Source organism: Cetorhinus maximus, chromosome 13 (genome assembly GCF_964194155.1).
Source record: "Cetorhinus maximus chromosome 13, sCetMax3.hap1.1, whole genome shotgun sequence".
In the NCBI taxonomy this organism is placed as follows: domain Eukaryota; kingdom Metazoa; phylum Chordata; class Chondrichthyes; order Lamniformes; family Cetorhinidae; genus Cetorhinus; species Cetorhinus maximus.
In genome coordinates, this window is record NC_135891.1 from 81,694,096 (window position 1) to 81,722,016 (window position 27,921).

The following is a 27,921-nucleotide window of genomic DNA, read 5'->3' on the forward strand; positions in this document are numbered from 1 at the left end:
CAGGGAATGGGTGTTGAGTCTGGGATCTGGCCTTAGACCTCACAATGAGCAAGATATGGGAGCCCTTGCATGGATGAGAACAATGCCTGGTACACAAAGGAAAGGGACATCTATTTAATATGTGATTGTACTTGTACATGTATGTGCATAGAAAGGTGATTTTGTTGTAATCTGTAGAGTTCAGTCATGGACTGCCTGAAGCTGACTCTCCCTGTGTAGGCTTGAATAAATGATTGGAGTCTGTTCCTGAGTCTCCTGGTGTTTATTAGCACCACAACAGCAAGGAAACCAATTGTTGATTACCAGCTATCACCTCCCTTAACTAATGAATCAGTGTTCCAGTTTCAACACTACTTGGAAGGAGCACTGAAAGTGTCAAGGACACAGAATGTACTCGGTGAGGGACTTTCAATGTTCATCACCAAAAATGACTCCATATCAAACACTACTGAATGAGCCCTAAATGACATATTTCCCATATTGGGCCTGTGGCAGGTGATGTCACAAACACATATATCCATGCAAGTATTGGTAGGAGTGACCATCTCAGTCCTTAGGAGACGACATCCCATTTTCAAACCGATGAAAACCTCCATCGTATTTTGTGGCACCACCACCATGCTAATGGAATAGATTCAGAACAGAACTAGCAGCCAAAAACTGAGGAGGAGGCTGCATGAACATTTCCATTGGGTGGGGGGAGGGGAATGGGAGAGAACGAGGAAGTCAGTGGGGAAAATCAAGTAGAAAAAAGTGAGAAATCACCTGTGTTCACTGACTTACATTGGCTCTTGGTTAAGCAATGCCTTGGACTTAAAAGTGCTGTTCCTTGTTTTCAAATCCCTTCAGGAGCTCACTCCTGTAGTTTCATCCTGCCCCATAACTGTCTGAGATATCTGTACTCCTTTTATTCTGAACATTGCCAATTGTAAACGCTGAACTTTCATGGCTGTGCCCCCAGCTGCCTAGGTCCTAAGCTCTGGAATTCCCTGATAAAACTCTTGCCCCATGCAGGCCCTCCACACTTCCTTACTTTTTTCCTTTAAAAAGCCCTCAAAACCTCCCTCTGAACAAGCTTTTGGTCCTTTCCCCTAATATTGACTTATGTTGCTTGGTGTCAGATTTTGCTTTAAAATGCTCCTGTAAATTGCCATGAGACATTGTATGATGTTAAAAGCAGTAAATAGAGTGAGAAAGAGAGAGAGCACGTGCATGAGAGAGACATGAGGGTGGAAAGAGAATAAGAATGCGTGAAAAGGAGAGATAGAGAGAAAAACAGAGAAAAAGAGGAAGGAAAAAAACACAATATAAAGGCATATTTATCAGTGTCCATGAGTCTACTATGAGCAGGATCTGAAGTCTTGATTCATGAACTCCTTTACATGGGTTACATAAGGGAAATTTTACCAGGGCATTGGAGGTAGTTTGAAGTGGGAGGACTGATATCCTGACATCTCCCCATTCCTCCTTTCACTTTTCCCAGGGACCAGTTGGGTGCACTGTCAGCAACTCTTTTGAGTACAATCACAGTTCTTGGTTTCCGGGAGTGGGACACGAACCCACAACCCTCTGATTCAAAGGCGAGGGTGCTATGAACTGAGCGACAGCTGACACCTCCCAAAAATTCTTTCGAGTTATCAACAGTCACAGATTGCAACTCTTTCGAGTACAATCACAGTTCTTGGTTTCCGGGAGTGGGACATGAACCCACAACCCTCTGATTCAAAGGCGAGGGTGCTATGAACTGAGCCATAGCTGACACCACCTGTGCAGCAGCAGAGGAACAACAATTGGAGTAATTAAGGAGCCAATTAACAGCCATTTTCCCAAGGCAATGGCTCTTTACCAGCAACGCACAGGTAACATGCAGCATCTGGAACTCAGCAAGTTAGAGGCAGCAAGTTCACGTGGTGAAGCCAGAAGCTAACAAGCACTTAAAAATATAAAAAAGAGGGAAAGCGGCGAGCCTGAGGTTAGTCATAGGCAGAGGCTTGTCATTACAGGAGTAGTTCAGTGAAACTGCTGTTACTGCTAATGGTCAGGGTAAAGAAGCTGCTGAAGATTCTTGAAGAATCATTTTACACCTCAACAGTGTTGCAGCCCCTTCTGCCTTTGAGCCTGCTTAGGGACATAGGGTCTACCTATACAGAGACCACTGAGATAGAGCTGCAGCATCACCCAACTCAACAACCATGGGAACAGGGGGAGGGGGCAGCAACAGGAAGAGGAGTAGCATCTGTAGCATGCAAGGCACCCACATGCAGCTGTACGCAGCAGATTGGTTGGACCAAGTCCAAGAGATAGACGGTACCCTCAGCACAGGGTACCTGTTTGTGGCCCTTTTGGAGGAGGCCAAGGCCAGAAGGAGCAGGTGGATACTTATTGGCCATGGCTGTCAAGGTGGCCATGGCAGTGAATTTCTGTGTCCGGATTGGTTCCAGGATTGGCTGCTGACATCTGCAGGATCTCACAATCAGATGCCCATAATGGCATTATTCAGGTGATGGATGCCTTGACACAAGGACAGCAGATTACATCCAGATCAAAACGGATGCTGCCAGAGGGCTGTGTTGGCTTCACCTCCATGGTAAGATTCCCTCAGGTGCTAACCAGGTGAATTTGTAAATAGGAATGGATTTCAGTCCTACAACGTGCAACACTACGCAACCACTGCAGACGGATCCTACAAACGTGTGCAACGTTTCCAAGTAGCTGCCATGCCACATTCATCCTGAGGCTGTCTCAGGTGCCTCAAAACTTTTCAGCCCAACACATAGCCTCCCTGATGGCTCTTGGGTATTAGGGAGTATCCACTGAAAACACGGCTGATGGCATCAGAATGGACCCCCATCAAGAGATTTACAATCGCTGCTATATGATGGCCAGGGCAGCAACTGAGCAGGTCTTTGGCTCACTTAAAATGCAGTTCTGGTGCTTTGCTCAGTCTGGAATGCCCTCCGTTATGGCTCTTCAAGGATCTCAGGTAGTGGTGTGCTGAATGTTCATCATCCTTAGAGGAGAATGAGGATGATGATGATCTGACAGCAGAGCATGCCTGTCTGGAGGTACCAGTGATGCCTATGCCCATTGACCTGCATGCTTGGGAAGTGCATTACACCCTCATCCAGGTCAGATTCACATGAGAGGAATGAATGCAGCACTTCACTACTGGGGCCTGTATCCTTGTGGCAATTGTGGGCTCAAGACAAATCCCATCCCAGGTAGATCCCAAGCCACTACCCCTCACACTCTTAACACTTTGACCGATCATATTCATTCAGCTCCTACTGGTAAATGTGCAATGGGTCATGAAGAACCACATGAAACTTAACAGGTAGACAAGACAACATTTTAATTGCAATAGCTATTCATCAAGAGACACTGGTAACAGTGAAGACACAATTGCAATAAAGTTATTCACCATGACACTGACAATAATGAAGGCACCCAGTGAATCCCCATGCAATTAAGTTTGCTTCCAAGTCTTCCTAATATTCTACATGGTACAACCACTGTGGCTGGGGTAGATGTGGAGACTGTCTGCTTGTTACTCTGCTCAGACAAATGAGATGCCAGTGGCAGATGTCCTGTAGATTGCAGTGCTACTGAGGGCCCTGTCACACACTGCCCCACCTGCATCTGTGTAGGACAGCTTCAGTCATGGAGTACAGGATATAACATTTGTAGCTCTGTCAGAGGGGCCAAAGGGTCGACTAAAGACCAGGGAGGCACCTTGAGGAGTGCCCTCATTACCATCATCCCTGCCTCCCTCGTCCTTTCAGGGCCCACCTGAACTTCCCTGTTAACTATAAGTGGGAGAACATTTGGCTGTGTTTCCATGTAGCTGTGAGCCATTACTGCTCCTGACTGATCAATGCTACTCAAGATTGCCAAGGTACGGTTCAGGTTATTGTGCTACTTCGGGATCTATTCCCTCAGTCAGTGCGCCATTTATGGCATGGATGGACTCCTTCATCTTTCACGCAAGGGTATACACTGCCTCAGGAAACTCTGACAGATGCCCAGACATCTCCCTGTGCTGCTGCACAAATGCCCACTTATTAAATGTCACCCCCACCAAGGCTCTGCAACAATTTCGAGCTGAGCATGGCTGAACCTATCCTTAGTTCTCTGATGGGAGTGTTCACAGCTGTCACTGCCTTCATCACCTGCTCCTGCTCCCCACCTTCGGGCTACCCGTCCAACTGAAACTGAGGCCCCACCAAAGTAATTTGTGAAATTTGAGAATTACTGGCAAGACTAGCATTTGCTATCCATCCCTAATTGCACTTGAGAAGGTAGTGGTGAGCCACCTTCTTCAACTGCTATAGTCCATGTGGTGTTAGGGATGGAGTTCCAGGATTTCAGCAAAGCGACAGAGAACGAACAATGATATTGTTCCAAATCAGGATGTTTTTTGACTTGGAGCGAAACTTGCAGGCGGTGGTATTCCTATGAGTCTGCTGCCCTGGTTCTTCTAAGTGATATTCAGAAGGTGCTGTCAAAGGAGCCTTGGCAAGTTGCTGCAGTGCATTTTGTAGATGGTACACACATCTGCCACTGTGAGGCATTGGAAGGAGTGCATGTTTAAGATGGTGAGTGTCATGCCAATCAAGAGGGCTGTTTTTACCTGGATAGCGTTGAGCTTTTTGAGTGTTGCTGGACCAGCACTCATCCAGGCGATTGGGAGTATTCCATCACATCTTTGACATGTGCATTTTAGATGGCACACAGGCTTTAGTGAATCAGGAGGTGAGTTACCAAAATTCAATAGCAAAATTCCCAACCTCTGATCTGCTCCTGTAAACACAGTATTAACATGGCTAGTCCAGTTAAATTTCTGGTCAGTGGTAACCCAGGATATCTATAGTGAGGGATTCAATGTTAGTGGAGGGTCTGTATGGCTCATGTGACAGTGATTCCTCACATTGCTGCTCCTCCTCCTCGGAGGTCAGTGCTGCTTTCTCATGCAGTTCCTGTTGTGCCTCTGGCATTGCCCATGAGAGGTAAGGCCTCAGTTAATGAAAAACATTGAAACATTGGCAACAGTGGTTACAGACATCGTTAAATTTACTTTCATGGGTTCAAATGGCCAACTGTAGAAGCAGTTCAGATCCATTCCCATGATTACAACATAATGCTTTCACCCACTCTCTGCTGCAACCTCCTCTCCTGCGGCGACAGTCTGGTCTGCTGTCATACTGCCAATCTCCATGGCACCTTCCTCGATTGGCATCAGGATTGCCAGTAATGGGACTCAATTGCCATTTAGACACCTCTCCTGGATGTTATGCATCATCTTCCCCTGAAGTGAGAAAATGAACACAGTGCAGCTACTGGTCTTTAAATTCTGTGCTTAGGCACACTCCTGATTCTGCATCCTGCCCAACATTCCCAATTGAATGGCAATCTCAAGTAAGTGTGCCTAATTGGATACCAGACATAAGATTGCACCAAATTCCTGCCAAGCATGCATCCAGGTTTCCAACCTGGAAATGCACCCCCCTTCCCACACCAACCCCCACCTCCCCCCGCCCCCCCCTGCCCCCGCGCCCCCCCCCCCCCTTATGAAAAAAACTAAGTTGGAAAGATTCCATCCATTTAGTGTGCAGCACAGAAACAGGCCATTTGGCTCAACTAATCTGTGCAAGTGTTTATAGTCCACATCAATCTCCTCCACCCCTTTTCATCTAACCCTCTGAGCTTATCCTCTCTTCATTTCCTGCTCATGTGCTGATTTAGATTCTCCTTACATATATGCTATTTACCTATTTAACTATTCCTTGTTTCAGTGACTTTCAGATACTTACCAATCTTTGGATAAAGAACTGCTTGCTGAATTCCCTGTTGGATTTTAGTGACATTCTCACGCTTGTGGTTCTTTATTCCAAATCTTTCACTGCAACAGGTGCTGTCCTTGGTACTGATTGAAAATCCATGATCCATAGACAAGCCACAGTCTGATACATTGCTGACCTCTGGAGTATGTAATAAAATTTGCAATGAAGTCCAAATTACACAGTGTTAATAATCACCTAATTATCTGTCAAACATGTGACAGTGTAACTTTTCACTAATTCCATCGCACAATGTTAAAACTTCTCTGATATCATTATCATTAGAAAACTGAACAGGAAGCTGTCAATTAAAGTACTTCTGTTGTTCATAAATCTCCTTGGAGCAGCTACAATGGCAAGACCCTGACAATTAAAATCCTTTCATTTCCATTTCTCTAATGAGTTCCAAGTATATATCACCTTATCTTGCATCTCAGAAACTTATAAGTACGAAAATATAAATTAGGAGCAGGAGTAGGCCATTCAGTCCCTTGAGCCTGCTCCACCATTCAATAAGATCATGGCTGATCTGACTGTGGCCTCAACTCCACATTCCACCTACCCCCAATAACCTTTAACTCCCTCGTTGGTCAAGAATCTTTCTACCTTAGCCTTAAAAATATTCAATGATCCTGTCTCCACTGCTCTCCAGGGAAGAAAGTTCCAAAGATTCACAACCTGCTGAGAGAAAAAAATTCTCTCATCTCCATCTTAAATGGGAGACCCCTTATTTTTAAACCGTGTCCTCTAGTTCCAGTCTCTCCCACAAAGAGAAACATCCTTTCAGCATCCACCCTATCCAGTCCCCTCATGATCTTTTACATTTCAATAAGATCACCTCTCAAACTTCTAAACTCTAATGGACACAGGCCCAGCCTAGCCAACCTTTCCACATAAGATAACTACCACCCGCCCACCCCCCATGACCCCAAGTATCAGTTGAGTGAACCTTCTCTGAACTGCTTCTAACACATTCATATCCTTTCTTAAATAAAGAGACCAAAACTGTACACAGTACAAGGCTCTGTACAACTGTAGCAAAACATCCCTACTTTTATCCCTATTCCCAAAGGACTCAGTTTCATGCCATTATGCCCTCACCTCAATGAATTCCGGGCTCGGCACGATGCTGAACTCTCCTTCTGCCGCCTTCGTCTCCGTGTTCACTCCTTTGGGCAGGAGTCCTTTCTCCATTCAATGGATCCTTTCACCCGCTTCCAATATTCTCCCTCCACCTGGACCCCTCCCTCTGGATTCTTACCCACTCTTGATCTTTTCATTGAGAACTGTCAGCGTGACATCAGTCACCTTAATTTCTCTGCTCCTCTCACCCACTCTAATCTGTCTCCTTCTGAACGCCGCACTCCATTCTCTCAGGTCCAACCTTGACTTTGTCATCAAACCTACTGGCAAGGGTGGTGCTGTTGTTGTCTGGCGTACTGACCTCTACCTCGCAGAGGCTGAGCGCCAACTTGCAGACACTTCCTCCTACCTCCCCCTGGACCATGACCCCACCACTGAACATCAAGCCATTGTTTCCAAGACTGTCACTGACCTCATCTCCTCTGGAGATCTTCCCTCCACAGCTTCCAACCTCATAGTCTCCCAGCCTCGGATGGCCCGCTTTTACCTCCTACCCAAAATCCACAAACAGGACTGTCCTAGCAGACCGATCGTGACAGCCTGTTCCTGCCCCACAGAACTCATTTCTTACTATCTTGACTCCATTCTCTCTCCCCTTGTCCAGTCTCTTCCCACCTACATCCACGATTCCTCTGATGCCCTACATCATTTCAACAATTTCCAGTTCCCTGGCCCCAACTGCCTCCTCTTCCCCATTGACGTCCAATCCTCTACACCTCCATCCCCCACCGGAATGGTCTGATGGCTCTCCGCTTCTTCCTTGAACAGAGGCCCAAACAATCCCCATCCACCACTACCTCCTCCGTCTGGCTGAACTTGTTCTCTCACTGAACAATTTCTCCTTGAACTCGTCTCACTTCCTCCAAATAAAAGATGTGGCCATGGGTACCTGCATGGGCCCCAGTTATGCCTTCTCTTTATGGGGTATGTGGAACATTTCTTGCTTACTTTCTTACTCAGGCTGCCTCCCACAACTCTTTCTCCAGTACATCGATGACTGCTTCGGTGTCGCTTCATGCTCTCGTCTGGACCTGGAAAGATTTATTAATTTTGCTTCCAATTTCCACCCCTCCATCATTTTCACATGGTCCGTCACTAACACTTCCCTGCCCTTCCTTGACCTCTCTGTCTCAATTTCTGGTGATAGACTATCCACCAATATTCATTACAAGCCCACCGACTCCCGCAGCTACCTCGACTACAGCTCCTCACACCCTGCTTCCATCCTATTCTCTCAGTTCCTTCGCCTCCGTTGCATCTGTTCTGATTATGCAAAACAATTCTTCTGACATGTCTTCCTTCTTCCTTAACTGAGGTCTTCCACCCACGGTGGTTGACAGGTCCCTCAGCCGTGTCCAACCCATTTCCCGCACATCCGCCCTCACACCTTCCTCTCCCTCCCAGAACCATGATAGGGTCCCCCTTGTCTCAATTATCACCCCATCAGCCTCCGCATTCAAAGGATCATCCTCCACCATTTCTGCCAACTCCAGCATGATGCTACCACCAAACACATCTTCCCTTCACCCCCCACTGTCGGCATTCCATAGGGACCATTCCCTCCGGGACACCCTTGTCCACTCCTCCATCACCCCCTATACCTCAACCCCCTCCCATGCAACCGCAGAAGGTGCAACATCTGCCCATTTACTTCTCCCCTCGTCACCGTCCAAGGGCCCAGATACTCCTTTCAAGTGAAGCAGCATTTCACTTGCACTTCCCTCAATTTAGTCTACTACATTCGCTGCTCCCAATGCATCCCCTACAATGGAGAGACCAAACGCAGACTGGATGACCGCTTTGCGGAACACCTTCGGTCTGTCCGTAATCATGACCCAGACCTTCCTGTCGCTTGCCATTTCAACACACCACCCTGCTCTCATGCCCACATGTCCGGCCTTGGCCCGCTGCAATGTTCCAGTGAAGCTCAACGCAAACTGGAGGAACAGCACCTCATCTTCCGACTAGGTACTTTACAGCCTTCCAGACTAACATTGAGTTCAACAACTTCAGATCATGAACTCTCTCCTCCATCCTCACCCCTTTTTTATCCCCTTTTTTCTAATAATTATTATATTTTTTTATCTATATATTTTTCTTTTCCTACCTATTTCTATTATTATTTTTAAAATTTATTTCCATCCATTGTTTTATCTCCACCTTTTAGCCTAGTTCGATCCCCTCCCCCCATCCCATCCCCACTAGGGCCATCTGTCACTTGCTCATCCTGCTTTCTACCCTTAATGTCACCATTAGCCCATCTTTTAGCTAATATCACCACCCCATCGACACCCCTTTGACCTTTTGTTTATGACATCTTTGGCAATCTCTCCTTTGCCTCCACCTATCACTGGCCCTCTATCCAGCTTCACCTGTCCAACCCCCCTTAAACAGTTTATATTTCACCACATTTTTATTTCTCTTTAGTTCTGATGAAGAGTCATATGGACTCGAAACGTTAACTCAGTTTTCCTCTCCACAGATGATGTCAGACCTGCTGAGTTTTTCCAGCAATTTTTGTTTTTGTTTCAGATTTCCAGCATCCACAGTATTTTGCTTTTATATTGCATTCCCCTTGCAATAAATGACAAACTTGTCAAAACACATCACTGATGAGAAACTACTTTGAAGTGTAATTACTTATATTATGTAGGCAAATGTTGGCTAGCAGACTGATCAAATTCCTTGCTGTTTAAATGGCCCCTGGAGAGTTTGACAACCACCCAATCCATATCACAACCTCTCTGACAATGCTGCACCCTCTCAGTGTCAGACAGGATCATGCATTCACGCTCATGGTACAGACTTTGGGGTCAAAGGAAAAATGCTACTATCAAAGGCAAGCCAAAATATTCTTATTCATGCCTGTAATCACTTAAGTTAAAAGAAAATACTGCAGCTGCTGGTAATTCAAAACAAAAATCAGAAAATGCTGGAAATGCTCAGCAGGATATAGTGGTAACATCACTGAACTAATAATCCAGAGGCCCAGGCTAATGCTCTGGGGACATGGGTTCAAATCCCACCATGATAGCTGGTGAAATTTAAACTCAATTAATTAAATCTGGAATTGACCAAGAAACTAGCATTGATTGTAGTAAAAACCCATCAGATTCACTAATGCCCTTTAGGGAAGGAAATCTGCCATCCATACCTGCTCTGGCCTACATATGACTCCAGACCCATAGTAATGTAGTTGACTCTTAAATGCCCTCTGCAATGGCCTAGCAAGCTTCTCAGTTCAAGAGCAATTAGGGATGGGCAACAAATACTGGCCTTGTCAGCGACACCCACATCCCATGAAAGAATTTTTAAAAAACGTCAGTCAACATCTATGAAGGGAACAGAGCAGTTATAATGGAGTACAGTACAGTACAAGATTCAGTATTAACCCCAAGTGTCCATGTATGAGAATAATCAACCATGGGGCTACTATAGTCAAGCCCGATATCCTCCTCACCCATCATTCACACATGTACTTTCCAACAGGAGTCACTGGAGAATGATTAAGAGCAGGGCCCATGGCTACTCTTAACTAAGGCCAAAATCTAGGACTGGTGTGTACAGCTCAGTACCACACTCAGTGTCACTGAGCAATCGGGCGCAGGGGCGGGGGTGAGCTTGGTAAGATTTTGAAGAACAGGGATTTCTTCCTGTGAGAATATTTGGGTTCAGTTCTCAAACAAGTTGTAAACAGCCAGTTTGGAAATCTCCAACACCAATCACAGCATCTTCCAGCTGCACTAGGACTGCGATGTCTACAGCTAATTTCAATGTTTCTAAAACTTTAAACTTAAAGTAAATGTATTAAAAGTATCACATGATGGGCTACTTCATTGAACGGGTATTGTGCCCATTTGTGGTCACCGCACTTTAGGAAGTACAGGAAGGCTTCGGAGAGGTAACAGAAGAGATTTACCAGAAAGTGCCAGGGATGAAGGATTAAAGTTGCATGGAGCGACTGGAGAAGCTAGGGTTATTCTTAGAGCAGAGAAGGCTAAGTGAAGATTTGATGGGTGTTTAAAATTATGAAGAGTTTGAACACAGTATATAAGGAGAAATTCTTTCCGATAGCTAAAAGGTCAATAACCAGAGGGAGACATTCAAGTTGATTGACAAAAATATCAAAGGGGAAAAAATTGAGGAAAAACTCTTTTGATTACCATTTAATGATGCAGGCTGGTAAGTACTCTGAAGTATTGTGACCCTCCTAGCTTATTATCCAATTACTGAGTGCAGAGACCCGACTCAGTTACAATCTTCTGTCACTCAATGTGTCATCTCAGACCCATCTCAATCCTAGAGACCTCACTACATCCCCCATTCATTAACAAGCATAGTCACTAGTTGGTTATTAAACAACTAGCAAGCATAGGTTTCAGTCCTCACTAAATGGACAACAGAGACCAAGAGCTCTTCTCGTACAGAACAGCTCATCATGAAATGTTCAAGTGATTTACCACCATCATCCTGGCTGAAACATGGACACATAGCACCCTATCAAACAATAGTCTCACCTAATGGAAATGCAGAGCTGCAAAAGCAGTTGCTTGTCCCTCTGTATTCAACCCACACCTGGTCAGCCAGATATTCCATCTTCCATATATACTGAAGGAGAGACTCTGGAATATGTTAAGCACTTCCCATACCTCAGCAACCACCTTTTCCAAATGGCCACCACTGACAAGGAAATTCAACATTGGACCAGCTGTGCCAGTTCAGCCTTCTACAAGTTACAGCCATGAGCTTTTGACAACAAAGACCTCTGCAATTCAACAAAAGTCCTGGTGTACAGAGTAGTTGTTGTTACCACATTCCTGCACTGCAGTGAAACCTGGTCTGTGTATCAGCGACACATAAGAGCATTAGAGAAATTCCATCAGCAATGCCTTTGCTGCATCCTCCAGATTTAACGGGAGAACCGTCGAACAAATGCGAGTGTCCTTGAAGCCTGGTCCACAAGCATTTAGGAAAAACTCCTGCAAAATCAACTACAATGGATTGGACACTATATCCGGATGGCTCAAAAACCATCACCCCACCAGGTCCTGTTCTCTCAACTCTCAAATGGCCAAAGTTTCAGGGGAGGACAAAGAAAACACTTCAAAGACATTCTGAAACTCTCCTTGAAGCATAGCAGCATTGACATTAATGACCGGGAGGAGCTTCCTACCGATTGTTCAAATGGCAACAACTTGTCCATCAAGCTGCATCATGATTTGAATCACAATGTTTTAATGATAAGGCAAAGCCGTGGCAGAGAAGGAAAGGAATCAAATCTTGCACTCCAGATCCCACTACCTCGTGAGACGTCCTGCCCCATGTGCCCAAAGATCTGTGGGTCGAGAATCAGCTTGTTTAGTCACATAAAGACCCATGGCAGAAACTCTGGACTCTGAGTAGATGTCATCCTGGAATCGAGGAACAAGCTGATGGTGGCTGGGTATCCAAGTCCAATATCATCTAATAGCCGAATTCGTCACCAACTGCAGAATCCAAGGCCTTGCTTACAGATGCTATAGGTGCACTGGTGTAGGAACCTGAAGAATATCATGTTATTCTGCAACTGGAGTAGAAGAACAGAAAGAGTTCAACAATACTAGAACTGACCTGAATGCACTTGTTCCTAACACTGATCTCTATCATATCCTTACCCCAACATTGATCTCCCTCACCCTGATAAATGTAGATAAGTTCCTCTTACTACAGATGCCACGTAGACCTTTACACTTTATAACCAGCCTTTCTTCAAAATTATTTCAAGCCAAGAGTAGTTGGTTGTGGATTTCCTACCAATTGTTTTCAAATCTTATGTTCTTACTGCCCTCTTGTGGCAGTTTGGTGACACTGAAGAATCAACCTGTTTTTACGGGGCCGTAACTTCCTCAGAATGGCAATCAGTGTTAGATTGCTACTCTGTGTCCAATTACTTATGTGATTTTTCTTCAGAGCCCATCTCGCCCGACCTTCCAACTCAGCCCAGGCGAGATCCAGGCAGCATAGCTCATCCTTGAGGCTCAGCGTTGAAATCCAGCTCTGTCAAAGTGCAGGAGTACATGCCTTCTTTTTATGGCACTAGCTGCCGTAAACCAGGGAATTTAAAGGTCCTTGACAAGCCAGGGAGAAGGTCTAAGGATAGGATTTGGGTGTAAGGGGGAAATTGGAGGTCCGGGGGGGAGGGGGGGTGTGAGACCTCATGCGGGGTTGTCGTCGAACCTCGGGAGGGAGGGGGGTTCTGGCTGGTCTTCAGTGGTGGGGGTGTGGTTCAGATCTTGGATAGGGGGAGGTGGGGGTGTGGAGTTGGACCTCAGGAAGAGGGGGATGGGGAGACTGGAGGTCAGACCTCAGGGGTGGGGGGGTCAGACCTCATGCGGGGTTGTCATCGGAGTTCTGGAGGCAGGGGAGGTGGGAGGTGGAAAGCCTTCAGTTGGGGGGGGGGGGGGGGGGGGGGGGCGGAGACCTCGAGGTGGGGGGTTGCTGGGGCTGTAGTCGGACCCGAAGGTTGGGTAGGGGTCGGGTCACTTGGGCGGCAGGGGGGCGGGGGTATCTGACCTTGGGTGGGTGTGGGTGTGAGTCACGCCAGCTGGGGTCAGGGGGAGGCGTCCTGTGCGGGGGGATCTATGGAAGTTCAGGGGGGCTAGGGAATGCTATGCAGGGGTGGTTAGTCGGGAGTGAGGGGAGTCCCCTGGGGGTGTGGGGGAAGTGGGTCTCATTTTTACAATAGCTACCCAGAAGCTAGAAAGGGTTTTAATTCCTCTAATTTTTCCTGAGTAACTATTGATATAACCCTGTTAGAGCCATCCAAAGTTTGTAATTTAAATCGCATTTCCAGATGGTTCCCAGCACAGGCCCAGAGGAAGTTTGCGCTTCTGGGCAATTGCAGTGCAAACCCTTATCTATGAAGTTCCGAGGAGGGGTTCCCCAGCACATCTTTGGGGTACCCCCAATCCAATGCTGGAGAGCTCAGAAGTTACGGTCCATGGTGTTAACCAGTCCATGTCCTTACGCTGGGTAAATTTGTACATAAATTGTGACTCAGCAAAGAGATCTCATGTTTGATCACTCATGTTGCTGATCAAAGCTAGCTATTAAACAGAAAATTATATGAACATAAATGTAAGACAGTCAGTAGTAATTCCAATAATGAATTCAGGAAAAACATCTTCATCCAGACAATGATTAGAATGTGGAACTTGCTAACATCAGGAGTGCTTGAGGTGAAAAGCATAGATACATATAAGGGAAGCTAGAGAAACACATGAGGGAGAAATAATAGAGTTATGCTGATAAGGTAGGGAGCAGGGATGTGTAGAGCATCTACACCAGCTTGGACCAGCTGAGCCAAATATCCTTTGTACAGCACAGAGGTTGACATAGAATATATGGCACAGAAATAAGTCATTCGGCCCAAACAGTCCATGCCAGCGTTTATGCTCCATTTGAGCCTCCTCCCATCTTTCCTCATTTAAATCTATCATAACCATCTATTCCAGGCTTGTCCAATCTTTTCATGTGGGGGGCCACATTTCAATTTTTCTTACACTTGTTGGGCCGATGAGCAAATTTTGGAAAGATAAAGTTTGACTCAACATTAAACATGAATTTCAAAAACAAAAAACAGACGTATGAAAAAAAAAACTTGCTGAGCAAAAAATGTCACAACAATAAATTGATAATTAAAAAAATGAGTAATAAATAAAGACGACCATTAGTGTGTGAAAAGGTGAGTGTGTGTGTGTGTCCAGCTCACTCCCCATCTCGGGTGCTCACTCACTCACCCTCACCCCCTGTGAGAGTGGGTGGGAGTGACTGTTGGTTTATGGGGGTGAGGGTGAATGAGAACCCTGAGACTGGGAGTGAGCCAGACACACACACTCCCCTCCCCCTCTCTCACACACCCCCACCCACCCTCCCTCCCTCAGCCACCCTCACACATATACACATACACACCCATCCTCACACACACACACTCTCACTCTGCCACCCTCACAAACTCATTCAGCCGCCCTCACACACACACTCACTCTGCCACGCGTGCATACACACACACACACACACACTCTTACTTACTCCCCCTCCCTCACTTATTCACTAAATCGGCTGGAGAGGGGGTGGTGCTGGTGCAATGAAAGTGGAAGAGAGACCTGGAGCAAGGCCTGAGGCCTAGAGGCACCTGAACCCAGGTGCCCGCCAAAGGGAAGGCAGAGAACTGAGGGAACAGCCACGGAGAACGCGGGGAACAATCGGGGGACACTCGAGGGAGCACGGCCACAGCTGGGCCAGAGCTGTGGGAAAGTGGACGGATCCACAGTAAAGCATGGTGAGTGGAGGCCCCAAACACTCCAGTCTCTTGCTCTATCTTTACAAATTCGCAGTTGCCAGTGTTCGCTGCTGCTCCAATCACAGCCTGTTTCTCTCCCACATTTGCTGCTGGTAGGCTCAATAGTGAGCCTATCAATAGAAAATGCGGGAGAGAAACAGACTGTAATTGGAGGAGCAGTCCCCTGCAGAAATCTTCAAACTCACTAACACCTCTTACCAGAATTTTCAACGATCGTTCAGGGGCCACAGAGAGGGGCAATGCGGCCCGCAGGCTGAACAAGCCTGCTCTATCCCCTTTTCCTTCACATGCTCGTTTAGCTTCCGCTTAAATGCATCTATGCTAATTGCTTTAACAACTTCTTGTGGTGGCGAGTTTCACATTCTCAACACTCATTGGATAAAGTTTCTTCTTAATTCCCTATTGGATTTCTTGGTGACTATCTTATATTGATGGCCTCTAGTTATGCTCATCCCCATGAGAGGAAGCATTCTCTCCATATCCACTCTATCGAAACCTTTCATAATTTTAAAGATCTCTATTAGGTCACCCCTAAGCCCTTGTTTTTCAAGAAATTGGAGACCCAGCTTATTCCTCCTTTCCAGATATGGATACCTAACACATTTCTGGTATTATCCTTGTGAATCTTCTCTGCACCCTCCCCAGTGCCTTTATGTCCTTTTGATAATCTGGTGGTGTTGCACATTGCTAGTCACAGCAGAAAACCCGAGTTCTTGCAATTTTGGAAAAGTTCTGAATTCAAAGACTCACTTACCTTCAAATTATTTGACCTACAGTTTAGTCTATCTGAAATTAAAGAACAGCTGGAAAATTGCCCAGGGATTGAAACCTTGATTTCTGCAATCTGGGAAAGGGAAAAGAGAAGGGTCAGAAGGATGATGTTACAGGTGGAGTGGGGGGAAGGGGGTAATTTAAACACTAATTTCTCCTCTCACCTCCCGTCCGTAAACAGAAAGGTGTTTTTGATTTGTTTCCCCCTTTATAAGTCGTGGCATATTTCCCAACCCCTCAGTTTTGGTGTGATCCAATTTCTATTAATAAACCCACAACAAACTTGAGTTAGAATGAATTCAAAGGGTTAGTTTATTTACACACACTCAAAATGCAGGAGGAGCATCGCAACGTTGCCTTCTTTGCATTCATACAGTGAGAGAGGCATAGAGAAAAAGAGTTACAGTGCAGAGACCACATAGAAAAGAAATATGTTTCACGTGGGTTCCAGAGTCCAGAATAAAAGTCCAATGAAATGTTCCTTCACAGAGGTTAGTGAGCTGAAACTGATGCTGGATAATTCACTGGTGTTGACTTCACACGGTGAGACAGACATGCAGAGATGAATCAGTCTTGTAGGCAATGGTACAGAAGGTCCAGTAGAAGCAATGTAGATGGGGCTAGGTGTCTAATCTGGGCCAGAGCTCATTGTCTGTGATGCTGCTAGTTAGATGGTAAAATGCAGTACGGCAAGGCAATATTACTGGTTCCACAAACTAGAGGTCCATGTCACATGCCTCTCACCTCTCCACTTTGGCTTTGACAAGAGATGTGTTTACCTTATCTGGGTCCCCAACATTGTTACATGTCTCAATCATTAAGAATTGAAAGGAGGGTTGCGTGGTCCTTTGTCTTGGCAGATGAACAGACTCCTTTTAGCTTCTGAAGAAGAGTCATACAGACTTGAAACATTAACTCTGTCTTTCTCGCCACAGATGCTGTCAGACCTGCTGAGTTTTTCCAGCAATTTCGTTTTTGTTTCAGATTTCCAGCATCTGCAGTATTTTGCTTTTATCTCCTTTTGGCCAGCCTGGGCTATGAAATGCAGATGGCCTTTGTATAGCTCTCTTTGAATTTGATCTGTGCAGCCCACAATTTGTTGTTAGTGGCTCTTCAGAGATAATGAGGTGCAAGTTTCTCTGATACTGCCAAGCAGCTCCTTTTGTTTGAGGGTCACAGACAGACATAGATTCAGCCATTTTAGGCCCTTGTCCAGTGTGAAATATTTTAGGGATAACAATGAGCATATCTCGACATATATTGTTAAAAAAATTATACAGGGTGAGGTCTTAATCCATCACAAAGAACTGAGAGTGGTCAGGCTGAGTACAGTTCTAAGCACTAGACACCAGTCAACACACATCTACAGATAGCCACTTCAACACGTCTGTCAATCCAGGCACTCTATTCTAAACTTGACAAGGGAGCAATGCTTCAATTAGCTTTTTTGGAGGGCAAAGGGATGTAATCAAGTTGTGATTGCTACTTGTCCAATACTTGGTACCCACCTCAACTCAAGCCACTGTACTGGCAGCAGCAGTACAAAAAAAAAATCAAAGAACACTTAATTTTATATTCCACAGGTTCCTCTCAAAATGCAAAGAACATGTAGCATTTTAGCCATCAGCTGTCCATCACTGCGTAACAAGGTTTACGTTGCTTTGTATCCAAGAGTTCTCCAGTTTATCACCTATGAAGTGCAATTTTGCAATCTGTTCTATGTAAAACTTCAGATAATTTCAAGAGTCATCCTACCTGTGGGGGTGGAGGGGCAGGGAGCCAAGAGAAAGTGAAAGTCATCTTCAGTTAACGTTGTAGATCAACACATCCTCTCCCTCTCACCCTCCCAAAGCTACATCATAAGCAGCATTGGGAGTACGCTGGGCCAAAATCCCACACTCCCTCTGTTCTTCAGGCTGTATAGGGCGTGGAAAGACATGGACAAAATAAGATGGATGCATTGGAACTAGAAAGGCTAGCTAAAGGACAGTTCTGTTTCACCAGGTGCCCAACCAACCATCCCAGAATCAAGCTGTTCAATCATGTTTCCACCCACTGCACTTCACTTCCCTGGTGTAGGGACATAAATAACAAACTGTAAATGGGAGACACAGCACAGCCTGATCCTTTGTTCACTGGTAAACCATGCACAGTATGGATTGTTCAGTCATTGTTAAGTCCTGTAATCAATCACCAAAGCAGATCTAACATAGTTGTTTTCTGAATAACTGGTCCAAACAAGTGAGAGAAGAATTCTATCACCGAGGCAGAATGCTGAGAAGCTGAGCAGTCAGTATAGTCAGAGTATAATGGCTTTGCCCTGCCCATGGTTTGGATGAGCAAAAAATAAATTAATACATCGAGTACGCTTATAGGAGAACTCAGCCAATATGACTGAAACAGTGAGACACACATCATATGCACTGCTGAGAAAACCACGCTCCAAAATCTTAAGATGCTTTTATGGGCAGAATTTTCTCTTCAGCATGTGGGTGCGGGCCCCACATGCCGATGCATAAAATGACGTGCGGTGACGTTGGGCATGCATCCCGACGTCACCACGCGTCATTCTGGTCTTCTGTTCGGTGGGCGCACGCCAGAGGCGGCTGCACACCCGCCAAACTGTCAAAGGCTTGTTAAGGCCATTAATAAACCAGTTGAACTAATTGACAGGGCTGCCCGTCCAACCTTAAGGTTGGTGGGCAGGCGAAGAGCCCAAGCGGCCTTCGCGTTTTTCATGAGCCCTCTTCCACGGACAGGATGATGTTTCATGAAGATTTTATTAAATTAATAAATCTATTTACACATTTCATAAACATGTCCCATGTGACACTGTCACATGAGGGGACATGTCTAAATAATTTCAATCTTTCTCTATTTTAAAGTTTCAAATTGAACTTAATCTCCCTGAGGCAGCTCCGTGCCTTGGAGATTTCTGTGCTCTCCCTCCTCCTCCTGCCCGCACAGGTAGTGCTGAGTGCTACCTGGTGCGCGTCACGCTGGGCAGGCTTTAATTGGCCCGCTGACGTAAAATGGGCGGCGATTGGCTCCGCACCAGCTCCCAACCAGCCCGCCTGACTGGCAGGCAGAAGATTCTGCCCATATTTTCTAAAGGAGCAGAGACAGCACAAACTCCAATAAAGAACCTTAAGCTGGCTATTTAGCCTCAGTAAACGTTATGAGCTGCACTTTTACAGAGGCCAAACATGCAAGACCAGAAACAAACCCCTTACATAACTCAAACTGACATCATAATGCAAACAGCACCATGTTTTCATGATCAATTTGGAATAAGCTAATCTTGCTGAGAGAGAGAAAAATCTGCACACTTTCAGTCGATTACACTTGTGCAAGAGGCATTTCAAATTGGCAGAGGTAGCCACGAGCAAGAATTCATAGAGTGTTTTCGTGATAGTTTCCTAGAACAATATGTTGTGGATCCAACCAGGGATCAGGCTATTTTGGATCTGGTAATTTGTAACGAGGCAGGTTTAATAAATGATCTCAGAGTAAAAGATCCCCTAAGAAACAGTGACCATAACATGGTGGAACTTAGCATTCAGTTTGAGAGTGAGAAACTTAGTTCGGAAACATCTGTGCTGAACTTAAATAAGGGTAATTACAAAGAAATGAGGGCAGAGTTGGCTGGAGTTGACAGGGAAAGCAGTTTAGTAGAAAAGACAGTTGATGAACAATGGCAGACATTTAAGAAAATAGTTCATGACTCGCAACAAAGATGTATCCCAGTGAGGAAGAAGGATTGTAGGAGGGGGATAACCAAGGAAGTTAAGGATAGTATCAAAGTGAAAGAAAAAGCATACAATGTGGCAAAGATTAGTGGTAATCCAGAGGATTGGGAAAGTTTTAAAAACCAATCAGAAGATGACCAAAAAAAAAAATAAAGAGGGAGAAAATAAACTTTGAGGGTAAACTAGCAAGTAATATAAAAATGGACAGTAAGAGCTTCTTTAAATATATAAAAAGGAAGGGAGAGGCCAAATTTCAATATAGGCCCCTTAGAGAATGAGGCTGAGGAAATAATAATGAGGAACCAGGAAATGGCAGAGGAGTTGAATAAATACTTTGCATCAGTCTTCATGGTAGAAGACACTAACAGCATACCAAAAATACGAAATAATCACGGGGCAAAATGGGGGGAGGAAATAAATACAATAATTATCACTAGAGAAAAAGTACGAGGGAAACTAATGGGGCTAAAGGCCGATAAGTCACCTGGACCTGATGGGTTGCGTCCTAGGATATTAAAGCTGCAGAGATAGTGGATGCACTGGCAGTAATCTTCCAAGAATCCTTAGGTTCTGGAAAAGTCCCAGAGGATTGGAAAACTGCCAATGTAACACCCTTATTCAAAAAGGGAGAGGGACAAAAAACAGGTAACTATAGGCCAGTTGGCTTAACATCTGTCATTGGGAAAATAAAGGATGTAATAGCAGAGCATTCAGAAATACATAATCTAATTAAGCAGAGTTAGCATGGCTTCATGAAGGGGAAATCATGCCTGACTAATTTATTAGAATTCTTCGAGGAGGTAACAAACAGGGTAGATAAAGGGGAACCAGTAGATGTAATATATTTGGATTTCCAAAAGGCGTTCAATAAGTTACCACACATAAAGCTACTTAATAAGAAAAGAGCCCATGGTGTTGGGGGTAGTATATTAGCATGGATAGAGGACAGGATAACTAATAGACGACAGAGGGCTGGGATACGGGAAGGCACTTTCTGGAAGGCAACCTGTAACTAGTAGAGGGCCACAGGGATCAGTGCTGGGGCCACCATTATTTAAAATATATATTAATGACTTGGATGAGGGAAATGAATGTACTATCACCAAGTTTGTGGATGACACAAAAATAGATGGGAAGGCAAATGGTGAGGATGACACAGAGTCTACAGAGGGATATAGACAGGTTTGAGTGAGTGGGCAAAAATGTGGCAGATGGAATATAATGTGGGAAAGTGTTAGGTTATGCACTTTGGCAGGAGGAATAGTGGAGCTGAATATTATTTAAATGGAGAAAAACTGAAAAAAGCTGCAGCACAGAGGGATTTGGGGGTCCTCGTGCATGAATCCCAAAAAGCTAACATACAGGTTCAGCAGGTAACAGGTAAGGCAAATGGAATGTTGGCCTTTATTTCAAAGGAAATGGAGTATAAAAATAGGGAAGTCTTGCTAAAAATATACAAGGCACTAGTCAGACCATACCTAGAATACTGTGAACAGTTTTGGTCCCCTTAATCTAAGGAAAGATATACTGGCATTGGAGGCAGTCCAGAGAAGGTTCACTAGGTTGATCCCGGAGATAGAGGTATAATCTTATGAGAAAAGGTTGAGTCGATTGGGCCTGTACTCATTGGAGTTTAGAAGAATGAGAGGTGATGTTATTGAAACATATAAGATTCTTAGGGGCTTGACAGGGTAGATGTTGAGAGGTTGTTTCCCCTTGTGGGAGAATCTAGGACCAGAGGGCATTATCTCAGGGTAAGGGAGTGCTCATTTAAAACAGAGAAGAGGAGGAATTTCTTCTCTTGAGGGTAGTCAATCTGTGGAATTCTTTACCGCAGAGGACTGTAGAAGCTAGGTCGTTAAGTATATTCAAGGCTGAGATAGAATTTTAATCAGTAAGTGGACCAAGGGCTATGGGGAAAATGCAGGAAGTGGAGTTGAGAATTATTAGATCAGCCATGATCTCATTGAATGGCGGAGCAGACTCAATGGGCTGAATGGCCTACTTCTGCTCCTACATCTTATGGTCTTATTATTTGGAGTTATGCTAGCAGTGGAATTTGTTTTGTTTTGCTGGCCCCTTTAAGGTGCTGCAGTCCCTTAAATCCTACAGCAATGCACAGGTTCTCGGATGGTGAGCTCCCAAATCATAGCTGGTAATACTGCAGAGATCTTGCCAAGATTATTAAGACTCACTACAGAAATACTGTACAGTTGACCCACTAGAGTTCAGACAGATGCAAACGGCATGCTGGCATTATTCCATTTGAAATTTCACCCAAGCAAAAAATCCTAGGGGTTATTATTCACGATACATTATTCTTAGCACTTGTGTGCCAAATGTCTATCTGAATCTTTTTACAGTTATTAACCTGGCTATTTTAAGCAATCATAGATAGACGTGGATTTAGTGTTATTAGTGCAGCAGGGGCTGCTCTTCTAAGGTTGGGGTTGGGATGGCATTTGTAGAGATGCACTACCAAGAGGCTTCTTTCAACTAAAGAACTTTATTTCCAGAGCTGCTGGATTAGCTGCAGGCCTCTAGCAAGGCTACAATACACCTTCGAGACTAGGATAACTCCACCCCTGATAAGCTTCCCTGTGCTCCGTGCTGATTGGCTGTTCTGACCACGTGACCTTTAGTCAGTAAGGCTGGCCTTAAAGCACCAATCACCACATCCCTCCCCCTTTAATTCCTTGTCTTACATTCCTTATTTACACAAATTAATTTCTACAGGTGAATAGAAAACAACATCAAAAATCTTAGAAATAATCACACTGGTACTTAGTATATAAGTGTATAATTTGAATTCATGACATAGGTCCAGTAATTACAAATCAAATCATTGAGAGGGTTGGCTGTTCCGGGTAGAGCAGTGTAATTCTATAGCCTGAGGCTCTCCTACAGGATCAACACAAACAGGAACTGCGATAACGGGTACCTCTTTTGGCACAGGCAGTTCATTACTATTTGATTCAATGGAGACATCAGTTATGTCTATAACAGGACGATCAGGTACTTTGGTGCTTACAGGTTCGATAACATTTCTTAGAGGCTACACTGACTGGAAGCATCTCGCTGCTCTTCAGGTGATCCATGTGTTTACAAACGATCCGGCCTTCCACATCATCTTGATATGAAAAGGGTCCAGTCTCACAGACAATAATTCCTGGGATCCAACTTGGACCGCTATCGAAGTTTCTTACATATACGACTTCATCTACTATAAATTTCCGGGCTCTACTATGCAAATCGTGGCTTGTTTTCCAATTACCTTGGTTCTTCTCTACCCTTCTGGTCAAATTTGGAAATGAGGCTCAGTCTCATTTCGAGACGATGCTTCATAAGCAGTTCTGCTGGTGGAACTCCTGTTAATGCATGAGGAGTCGTGTGGTAGCTAAGAGATTTTGGTTTCTGAAGTTACTCCCGATAATTTTTTTAGTCCTTTAATTTTGAAAGTTTGGATGGCTCTCTCATCTAGTCCATTTGATGCTAGGTGGTAAGGAGCAATTCAGATATCTTTAATGCCATTTAGATGGGTAAAGTTTTGAAATTCAGCACTTGTAAATATGGCTCCATTGTCTAATAAAGTGACTTGGGCAATCCGTGAGTCGAAAATCATTGGCGTGACCTTTCGATGGTAGCATGTGACATAGGTGATTTCACCTCAAAAATATACATCCACTTCAAGTGTGCATTGATTATGAGCAAAATCATTGTGTCTAGGAACGGACCCACGTAGTCTATATGGTCATGGTCAGCCAGGCCATTCCCAAGGATGTAGTGGGCTGCGGTTGGCAACTTTTGTTGGAGTTAGCACTGTTGACAGTGCTTGACTAACTTCTCGATATCTGCATCTATACCAGGCCACCACACGTAACTCCTGGCGAGCATTTTCATTTTAGAAATGCCTGGTACAGGAACAACTACTCTTGCTTCCCAGAGTATGCTGCCATCCTGACAACTCAATTTGTATTTGCGGGTAAAAAATGGTTTCATTTCCTCGGAGACTGGCTCATTTAACCATCCTGTAAGTATCTGGTCTCTCACTTTGGACAAGCTGATCTCGATTGGTCAAGTTCCTGATCTGCTTCGCGCAGACGGGTGATGTGTCTAAAAAATTCACTGCAAGGACGATTTCTTGGGGTACAGGAGTACACGAGATGCTTTCTTGCAAGGGTAGGTGGCTAAGGACGCCCACGTTCGCTATGTATATCACAGGTTGGCACTTGAAAGTGTATTCGTAGGCAGACAGAATTAATGCTCATCACTGAATTCTTGCTGAGGCTATCAGTGGGATGGCCTTGTCTTCTTTGTAAAGGCCCAAAAGCGGTTTATGATCGGAGAAAATAGTTAAGTGCTTGTTATGGCACAGCCAATGGTAAATGCTGAGTTGTTCAAATCTCAGAGGGAACCTTGAAACAACTGCCACAATTTGTTTTGCAATTTGTATAAATTTCGAGATGCGTGCCTTGAATTCAGTAGTAATAAGACCACCAAGTCTTATAGGTTTTTACAAAACTACATAAAATCATTTTTCTTGTTAATAAATGTTTAAAGCAGATACATATGTCTACAAATCAAAACTATAGTAACTTCTAAATCCCGTCCCTTAATATGATTCCCAGTTACACTTTTGTTAAGGCAATAGTAAGAAACATAGATTTTAAAAGACGCTGAAGGCTTTTCACACTTGCTAGATCTTAAACTGCCTACCCTTACACACAGCCTTCACTCCTTCATACATATTTTCCCCTTTGAATGCAAGTTCCTATTGTTTCACTATGTCTTTGGATTTTACCTTTCTGACAATAAAAATCGCTCATAGTACTAAGTTTTACCAGTAATCTTTGGGAAAAATAAACACATTCTTTCTAAACTTCACCGGGTTAGGTGCAATATTTCACTCCCTCTTTTGAAAACAATCTAGTCTGGTTTATTTAAAAATGCAAATATTCCCTTGACATCTATGTTTACCTACTTAACATTTCAAATCTAGCTCATCTTCTACCACATCAAAGCCTTCAGATCTGCTGCCTTTAATCCAATTGAGTCCCCCATACACACACACATACAGACACATATAGACACATACCACTATTTTCCAATACATTCCAATAACATTATTATTATATCTTCCTGACAGTGCCCGCCATGTAAGTACCAAGTAAGTGGAATTTTTTAACTCTGAAGACTATTGACAGTCCCTCCTTCTTGATCTGCAAATAACCTCCTTCGGCCACTGAGAGGGTTCTTGATACATAACCTATTGGCCTCTCAGAGCCGTTGTCCATTGCATGGGACAACACTGCACCCACGCCATATGGAGCGGCATCACAGGTCAATATCAATTCTTTAGATGGGTTAAAGTGCACTAACAAGGTTGAGGAGTGCAGAAGTTGTTTTACTCTGTTGAAGGCTGCCTCCTGTGGAGCCTTCCAGAACCTACAATGGGGTTTCTTCAGCAATTTGTGCAGGGGGCCAGTACAGTCAATAAGTTGGATAAAAATCACCCATACTGGTTTACCATCCCTAAAAATGATTTGAGATCACTGATATTTGTGGGGGAAGGCGCCTTCATCATCACCTTAATCTTTTATTCCACAGGGTGTAATACTTGTGCGTCTACACGGTGCCCCAGATAGGTAACCTCAGTGGCTTGGAAAATGCATTTCTCCTTTTTTAGGTGGACTCCAGCTTCCAGAAATCTTTTTAATACCTCCTTTAAATTTGCTAAATGCTTGGCTCTGTCGATCCAGTTATGAGGATGTCAACAACCCATGGTTATCCCTGTAGCAAACTCTTCATCGTCCTTTGAAATATTGCGAATGCCGAGGACACACCAAAAGGTAGGCGAGCATACTGGAATAGGCCTTTGTGTGTGTTTATTGTGACATATCCCTGGGATGTGTTATCTAACTCAGGTTGCTGGTACGCGTGGCTCATACCCAACTAGTATAGGTTTGACCTCCTGCCAGCTTTGCATAAAAGTCTTCAATTCTTGGAATTGGATGTTTATCCAGCTTGGCGGCCCGATTAACTGTTAGCTTATAATTGCCGCATATGCGGACAGTCTTATCGGGTTTCAGTACGGGGACGATAGTTTTTTTAAAATTCATTCATGGGATGTGGGTTTCCCTGGCTGGCCCAGCATTTATTGCCCATCCTTAATTGCCCTTGAGAAGGTGATGTTGAGCTGCCTTCTTGAACCATGCAGTCCATGTGGTGTAGGTACACCTACAATGCTGTTAGAAAGGGAGTTCCAGGATTTTGATCCAGCAACAGTGAAGGAACGGTGATATATTTCCAAGTTAGGATGGTGAGTGACTTGGAGGGGAACTTCCAGGTGGTGGTGTTCCTATCTATCTGCTGCCCTTATCCTTCTAGATGGTAGTGGTCGTGGGTTTGGAAGATGCTGTTGAAGGAGCCTTGGTGAATTCCTGCAGTGCATCTTGTAGATGGTACATACTGCTGCTACTGTGCATCGGTGGTGGCGGGACTGAATGTTTGTGGATCTGGTGCCAATCAAGCGGGCTGCTTTGTCCTGGACAATGTCAAACTTCTTGAATGTTGTGGGAGCTGCACTCATCCAGGCAAGCGGGGAGTATTCCATCACACTCCTGACTTGCGCTTTGTGGATGGTGGATAGGGTTGGGGAGTCAGGAGGTGAGTTACTCGCAGCAGGATTCCTAGCCTCTGACCTGCTCTTATAGCCACAGTATTTATATGGCTAGTTCAGTTCAGGTTCTGGTCAATAGTAACCCCCAGGATGTTGACAGTGGGGGATTCAGTGATGGTAATGCCACTGAACATCAAGGGGTGATGGTTGGATTCTCTCTTGTTGGAGATGGTCATTCCTGACACTTGTGTGGCGCGAATGTTATTTGCCACTTGTTAGCTCAAGCCTGGATATTGTCCAGGTCTTGCTGCATTTGGACATGGATTGCTTAAGTATCTGAGGAGTTGCGAATGGTGCTGAACATCGTGCAATCATCAGCGAACGTCCCCACTTATGACCTTATGATGGAAGGATGAAGCAGCCAAAGATGGTTGGGCCTAGGACACTACCCTGAGGAACTCCTGCGGTGACGTCCTGGAGCTGAGATGACTGACTTCCAACAACCACAACCATCTTCCTTTGTGCTAGGTATGACTCCAAACAGCGGAGTGTTTTCCCCCTGATTCCCATTGATTCCAGTTTTGCAAGAGCTCCTTGATGCCACACTCTGTCAAATGTAGCCTTGATGTCAAGGGCAGCCACTCTCACCTCACCTCGGGAGTTCAGCTCTTTTGTCCATGTTTGAACCAAGGCTGTGATGAGGTCAGGAGCTGAGTGATCCTGGCAGAACGCAAAATAGGCGTCAGTGAGCAGGTTATTGCTAAGCAAGTGCCATTTGATAGTACTGTTGATGGCCCCTTCCATTACTTTACTAATGATGGCAAGTGGACTGATGGGGCGGTAATTAGCCGGGTTGGATTTGTGTGTACAGGACATACCTGGGAAATTTTCCACATAGCTGGGTAGATGCCAATGTTGTAGGTCCTGCCATTCTGAAAATTGAACTGGCTGCATGATGCCTAGTTCCTCCAGCCTGTTTAACTCAGAATCCACTTTTTCTCTTAAAGCATATGGTACCGCTCTTGCCTTAAAAAAAAAATCGGGGAGTTGCCTCTGGATCAACGTAGGTCTTGGCTTAGAAGCCTTTGATTTTTCCTAATATGTTGCAAAAGACGCTGTCATTTTCTTTTTAGCGACTCTAGCAGTCCTCCTGCCTGCACTTGAAAAGTTTCGGACCAATTTAACTTGATTTATTTTAGCCAATCATGGCCCAGAAGGCTTGGTCCAACCCCAGTCACTATTATTACTGGAAGTTGGGCTGGCTGCTGCCCATAGCTCACAGGTACCATGGTGGTGCCTTTTATTTTTATTGTTTCTCCCGTGTAAGTCCTCAACTGGGCAGAAGTTCTCTCCAGGCTTAAGGGTTGGGTACCTTCTCTCAGGTACTGAAATGTGCGTTCACCCATCACGATGGCTGATGCCCCTGTATCCGCTTCCATAACTAGAGACTTCTCATTTACG

General features: G+C 44.7%; 1 long non-coding RNA gene across 1 annotated transcript; it reads right to left on the minus strand.

The window, feature by feature from the left end:
* Positions 1–5,115: 5,115 nt before the first annotated feature.
* On the minus strand, positions 5,116–27,921 carry LOC144689216 (uncharacterized). The gene is made up of 3 exons (XR_013578597.1): positions 27,863–27,921; positions 5,811–5,978; positions 5,116–5,305 (listed from the first exon to the last, which is right to left on the minus strand). It is a non-coding gene; the product is annotated as an uncharacterized LOC144689216 (long non-coding RNA).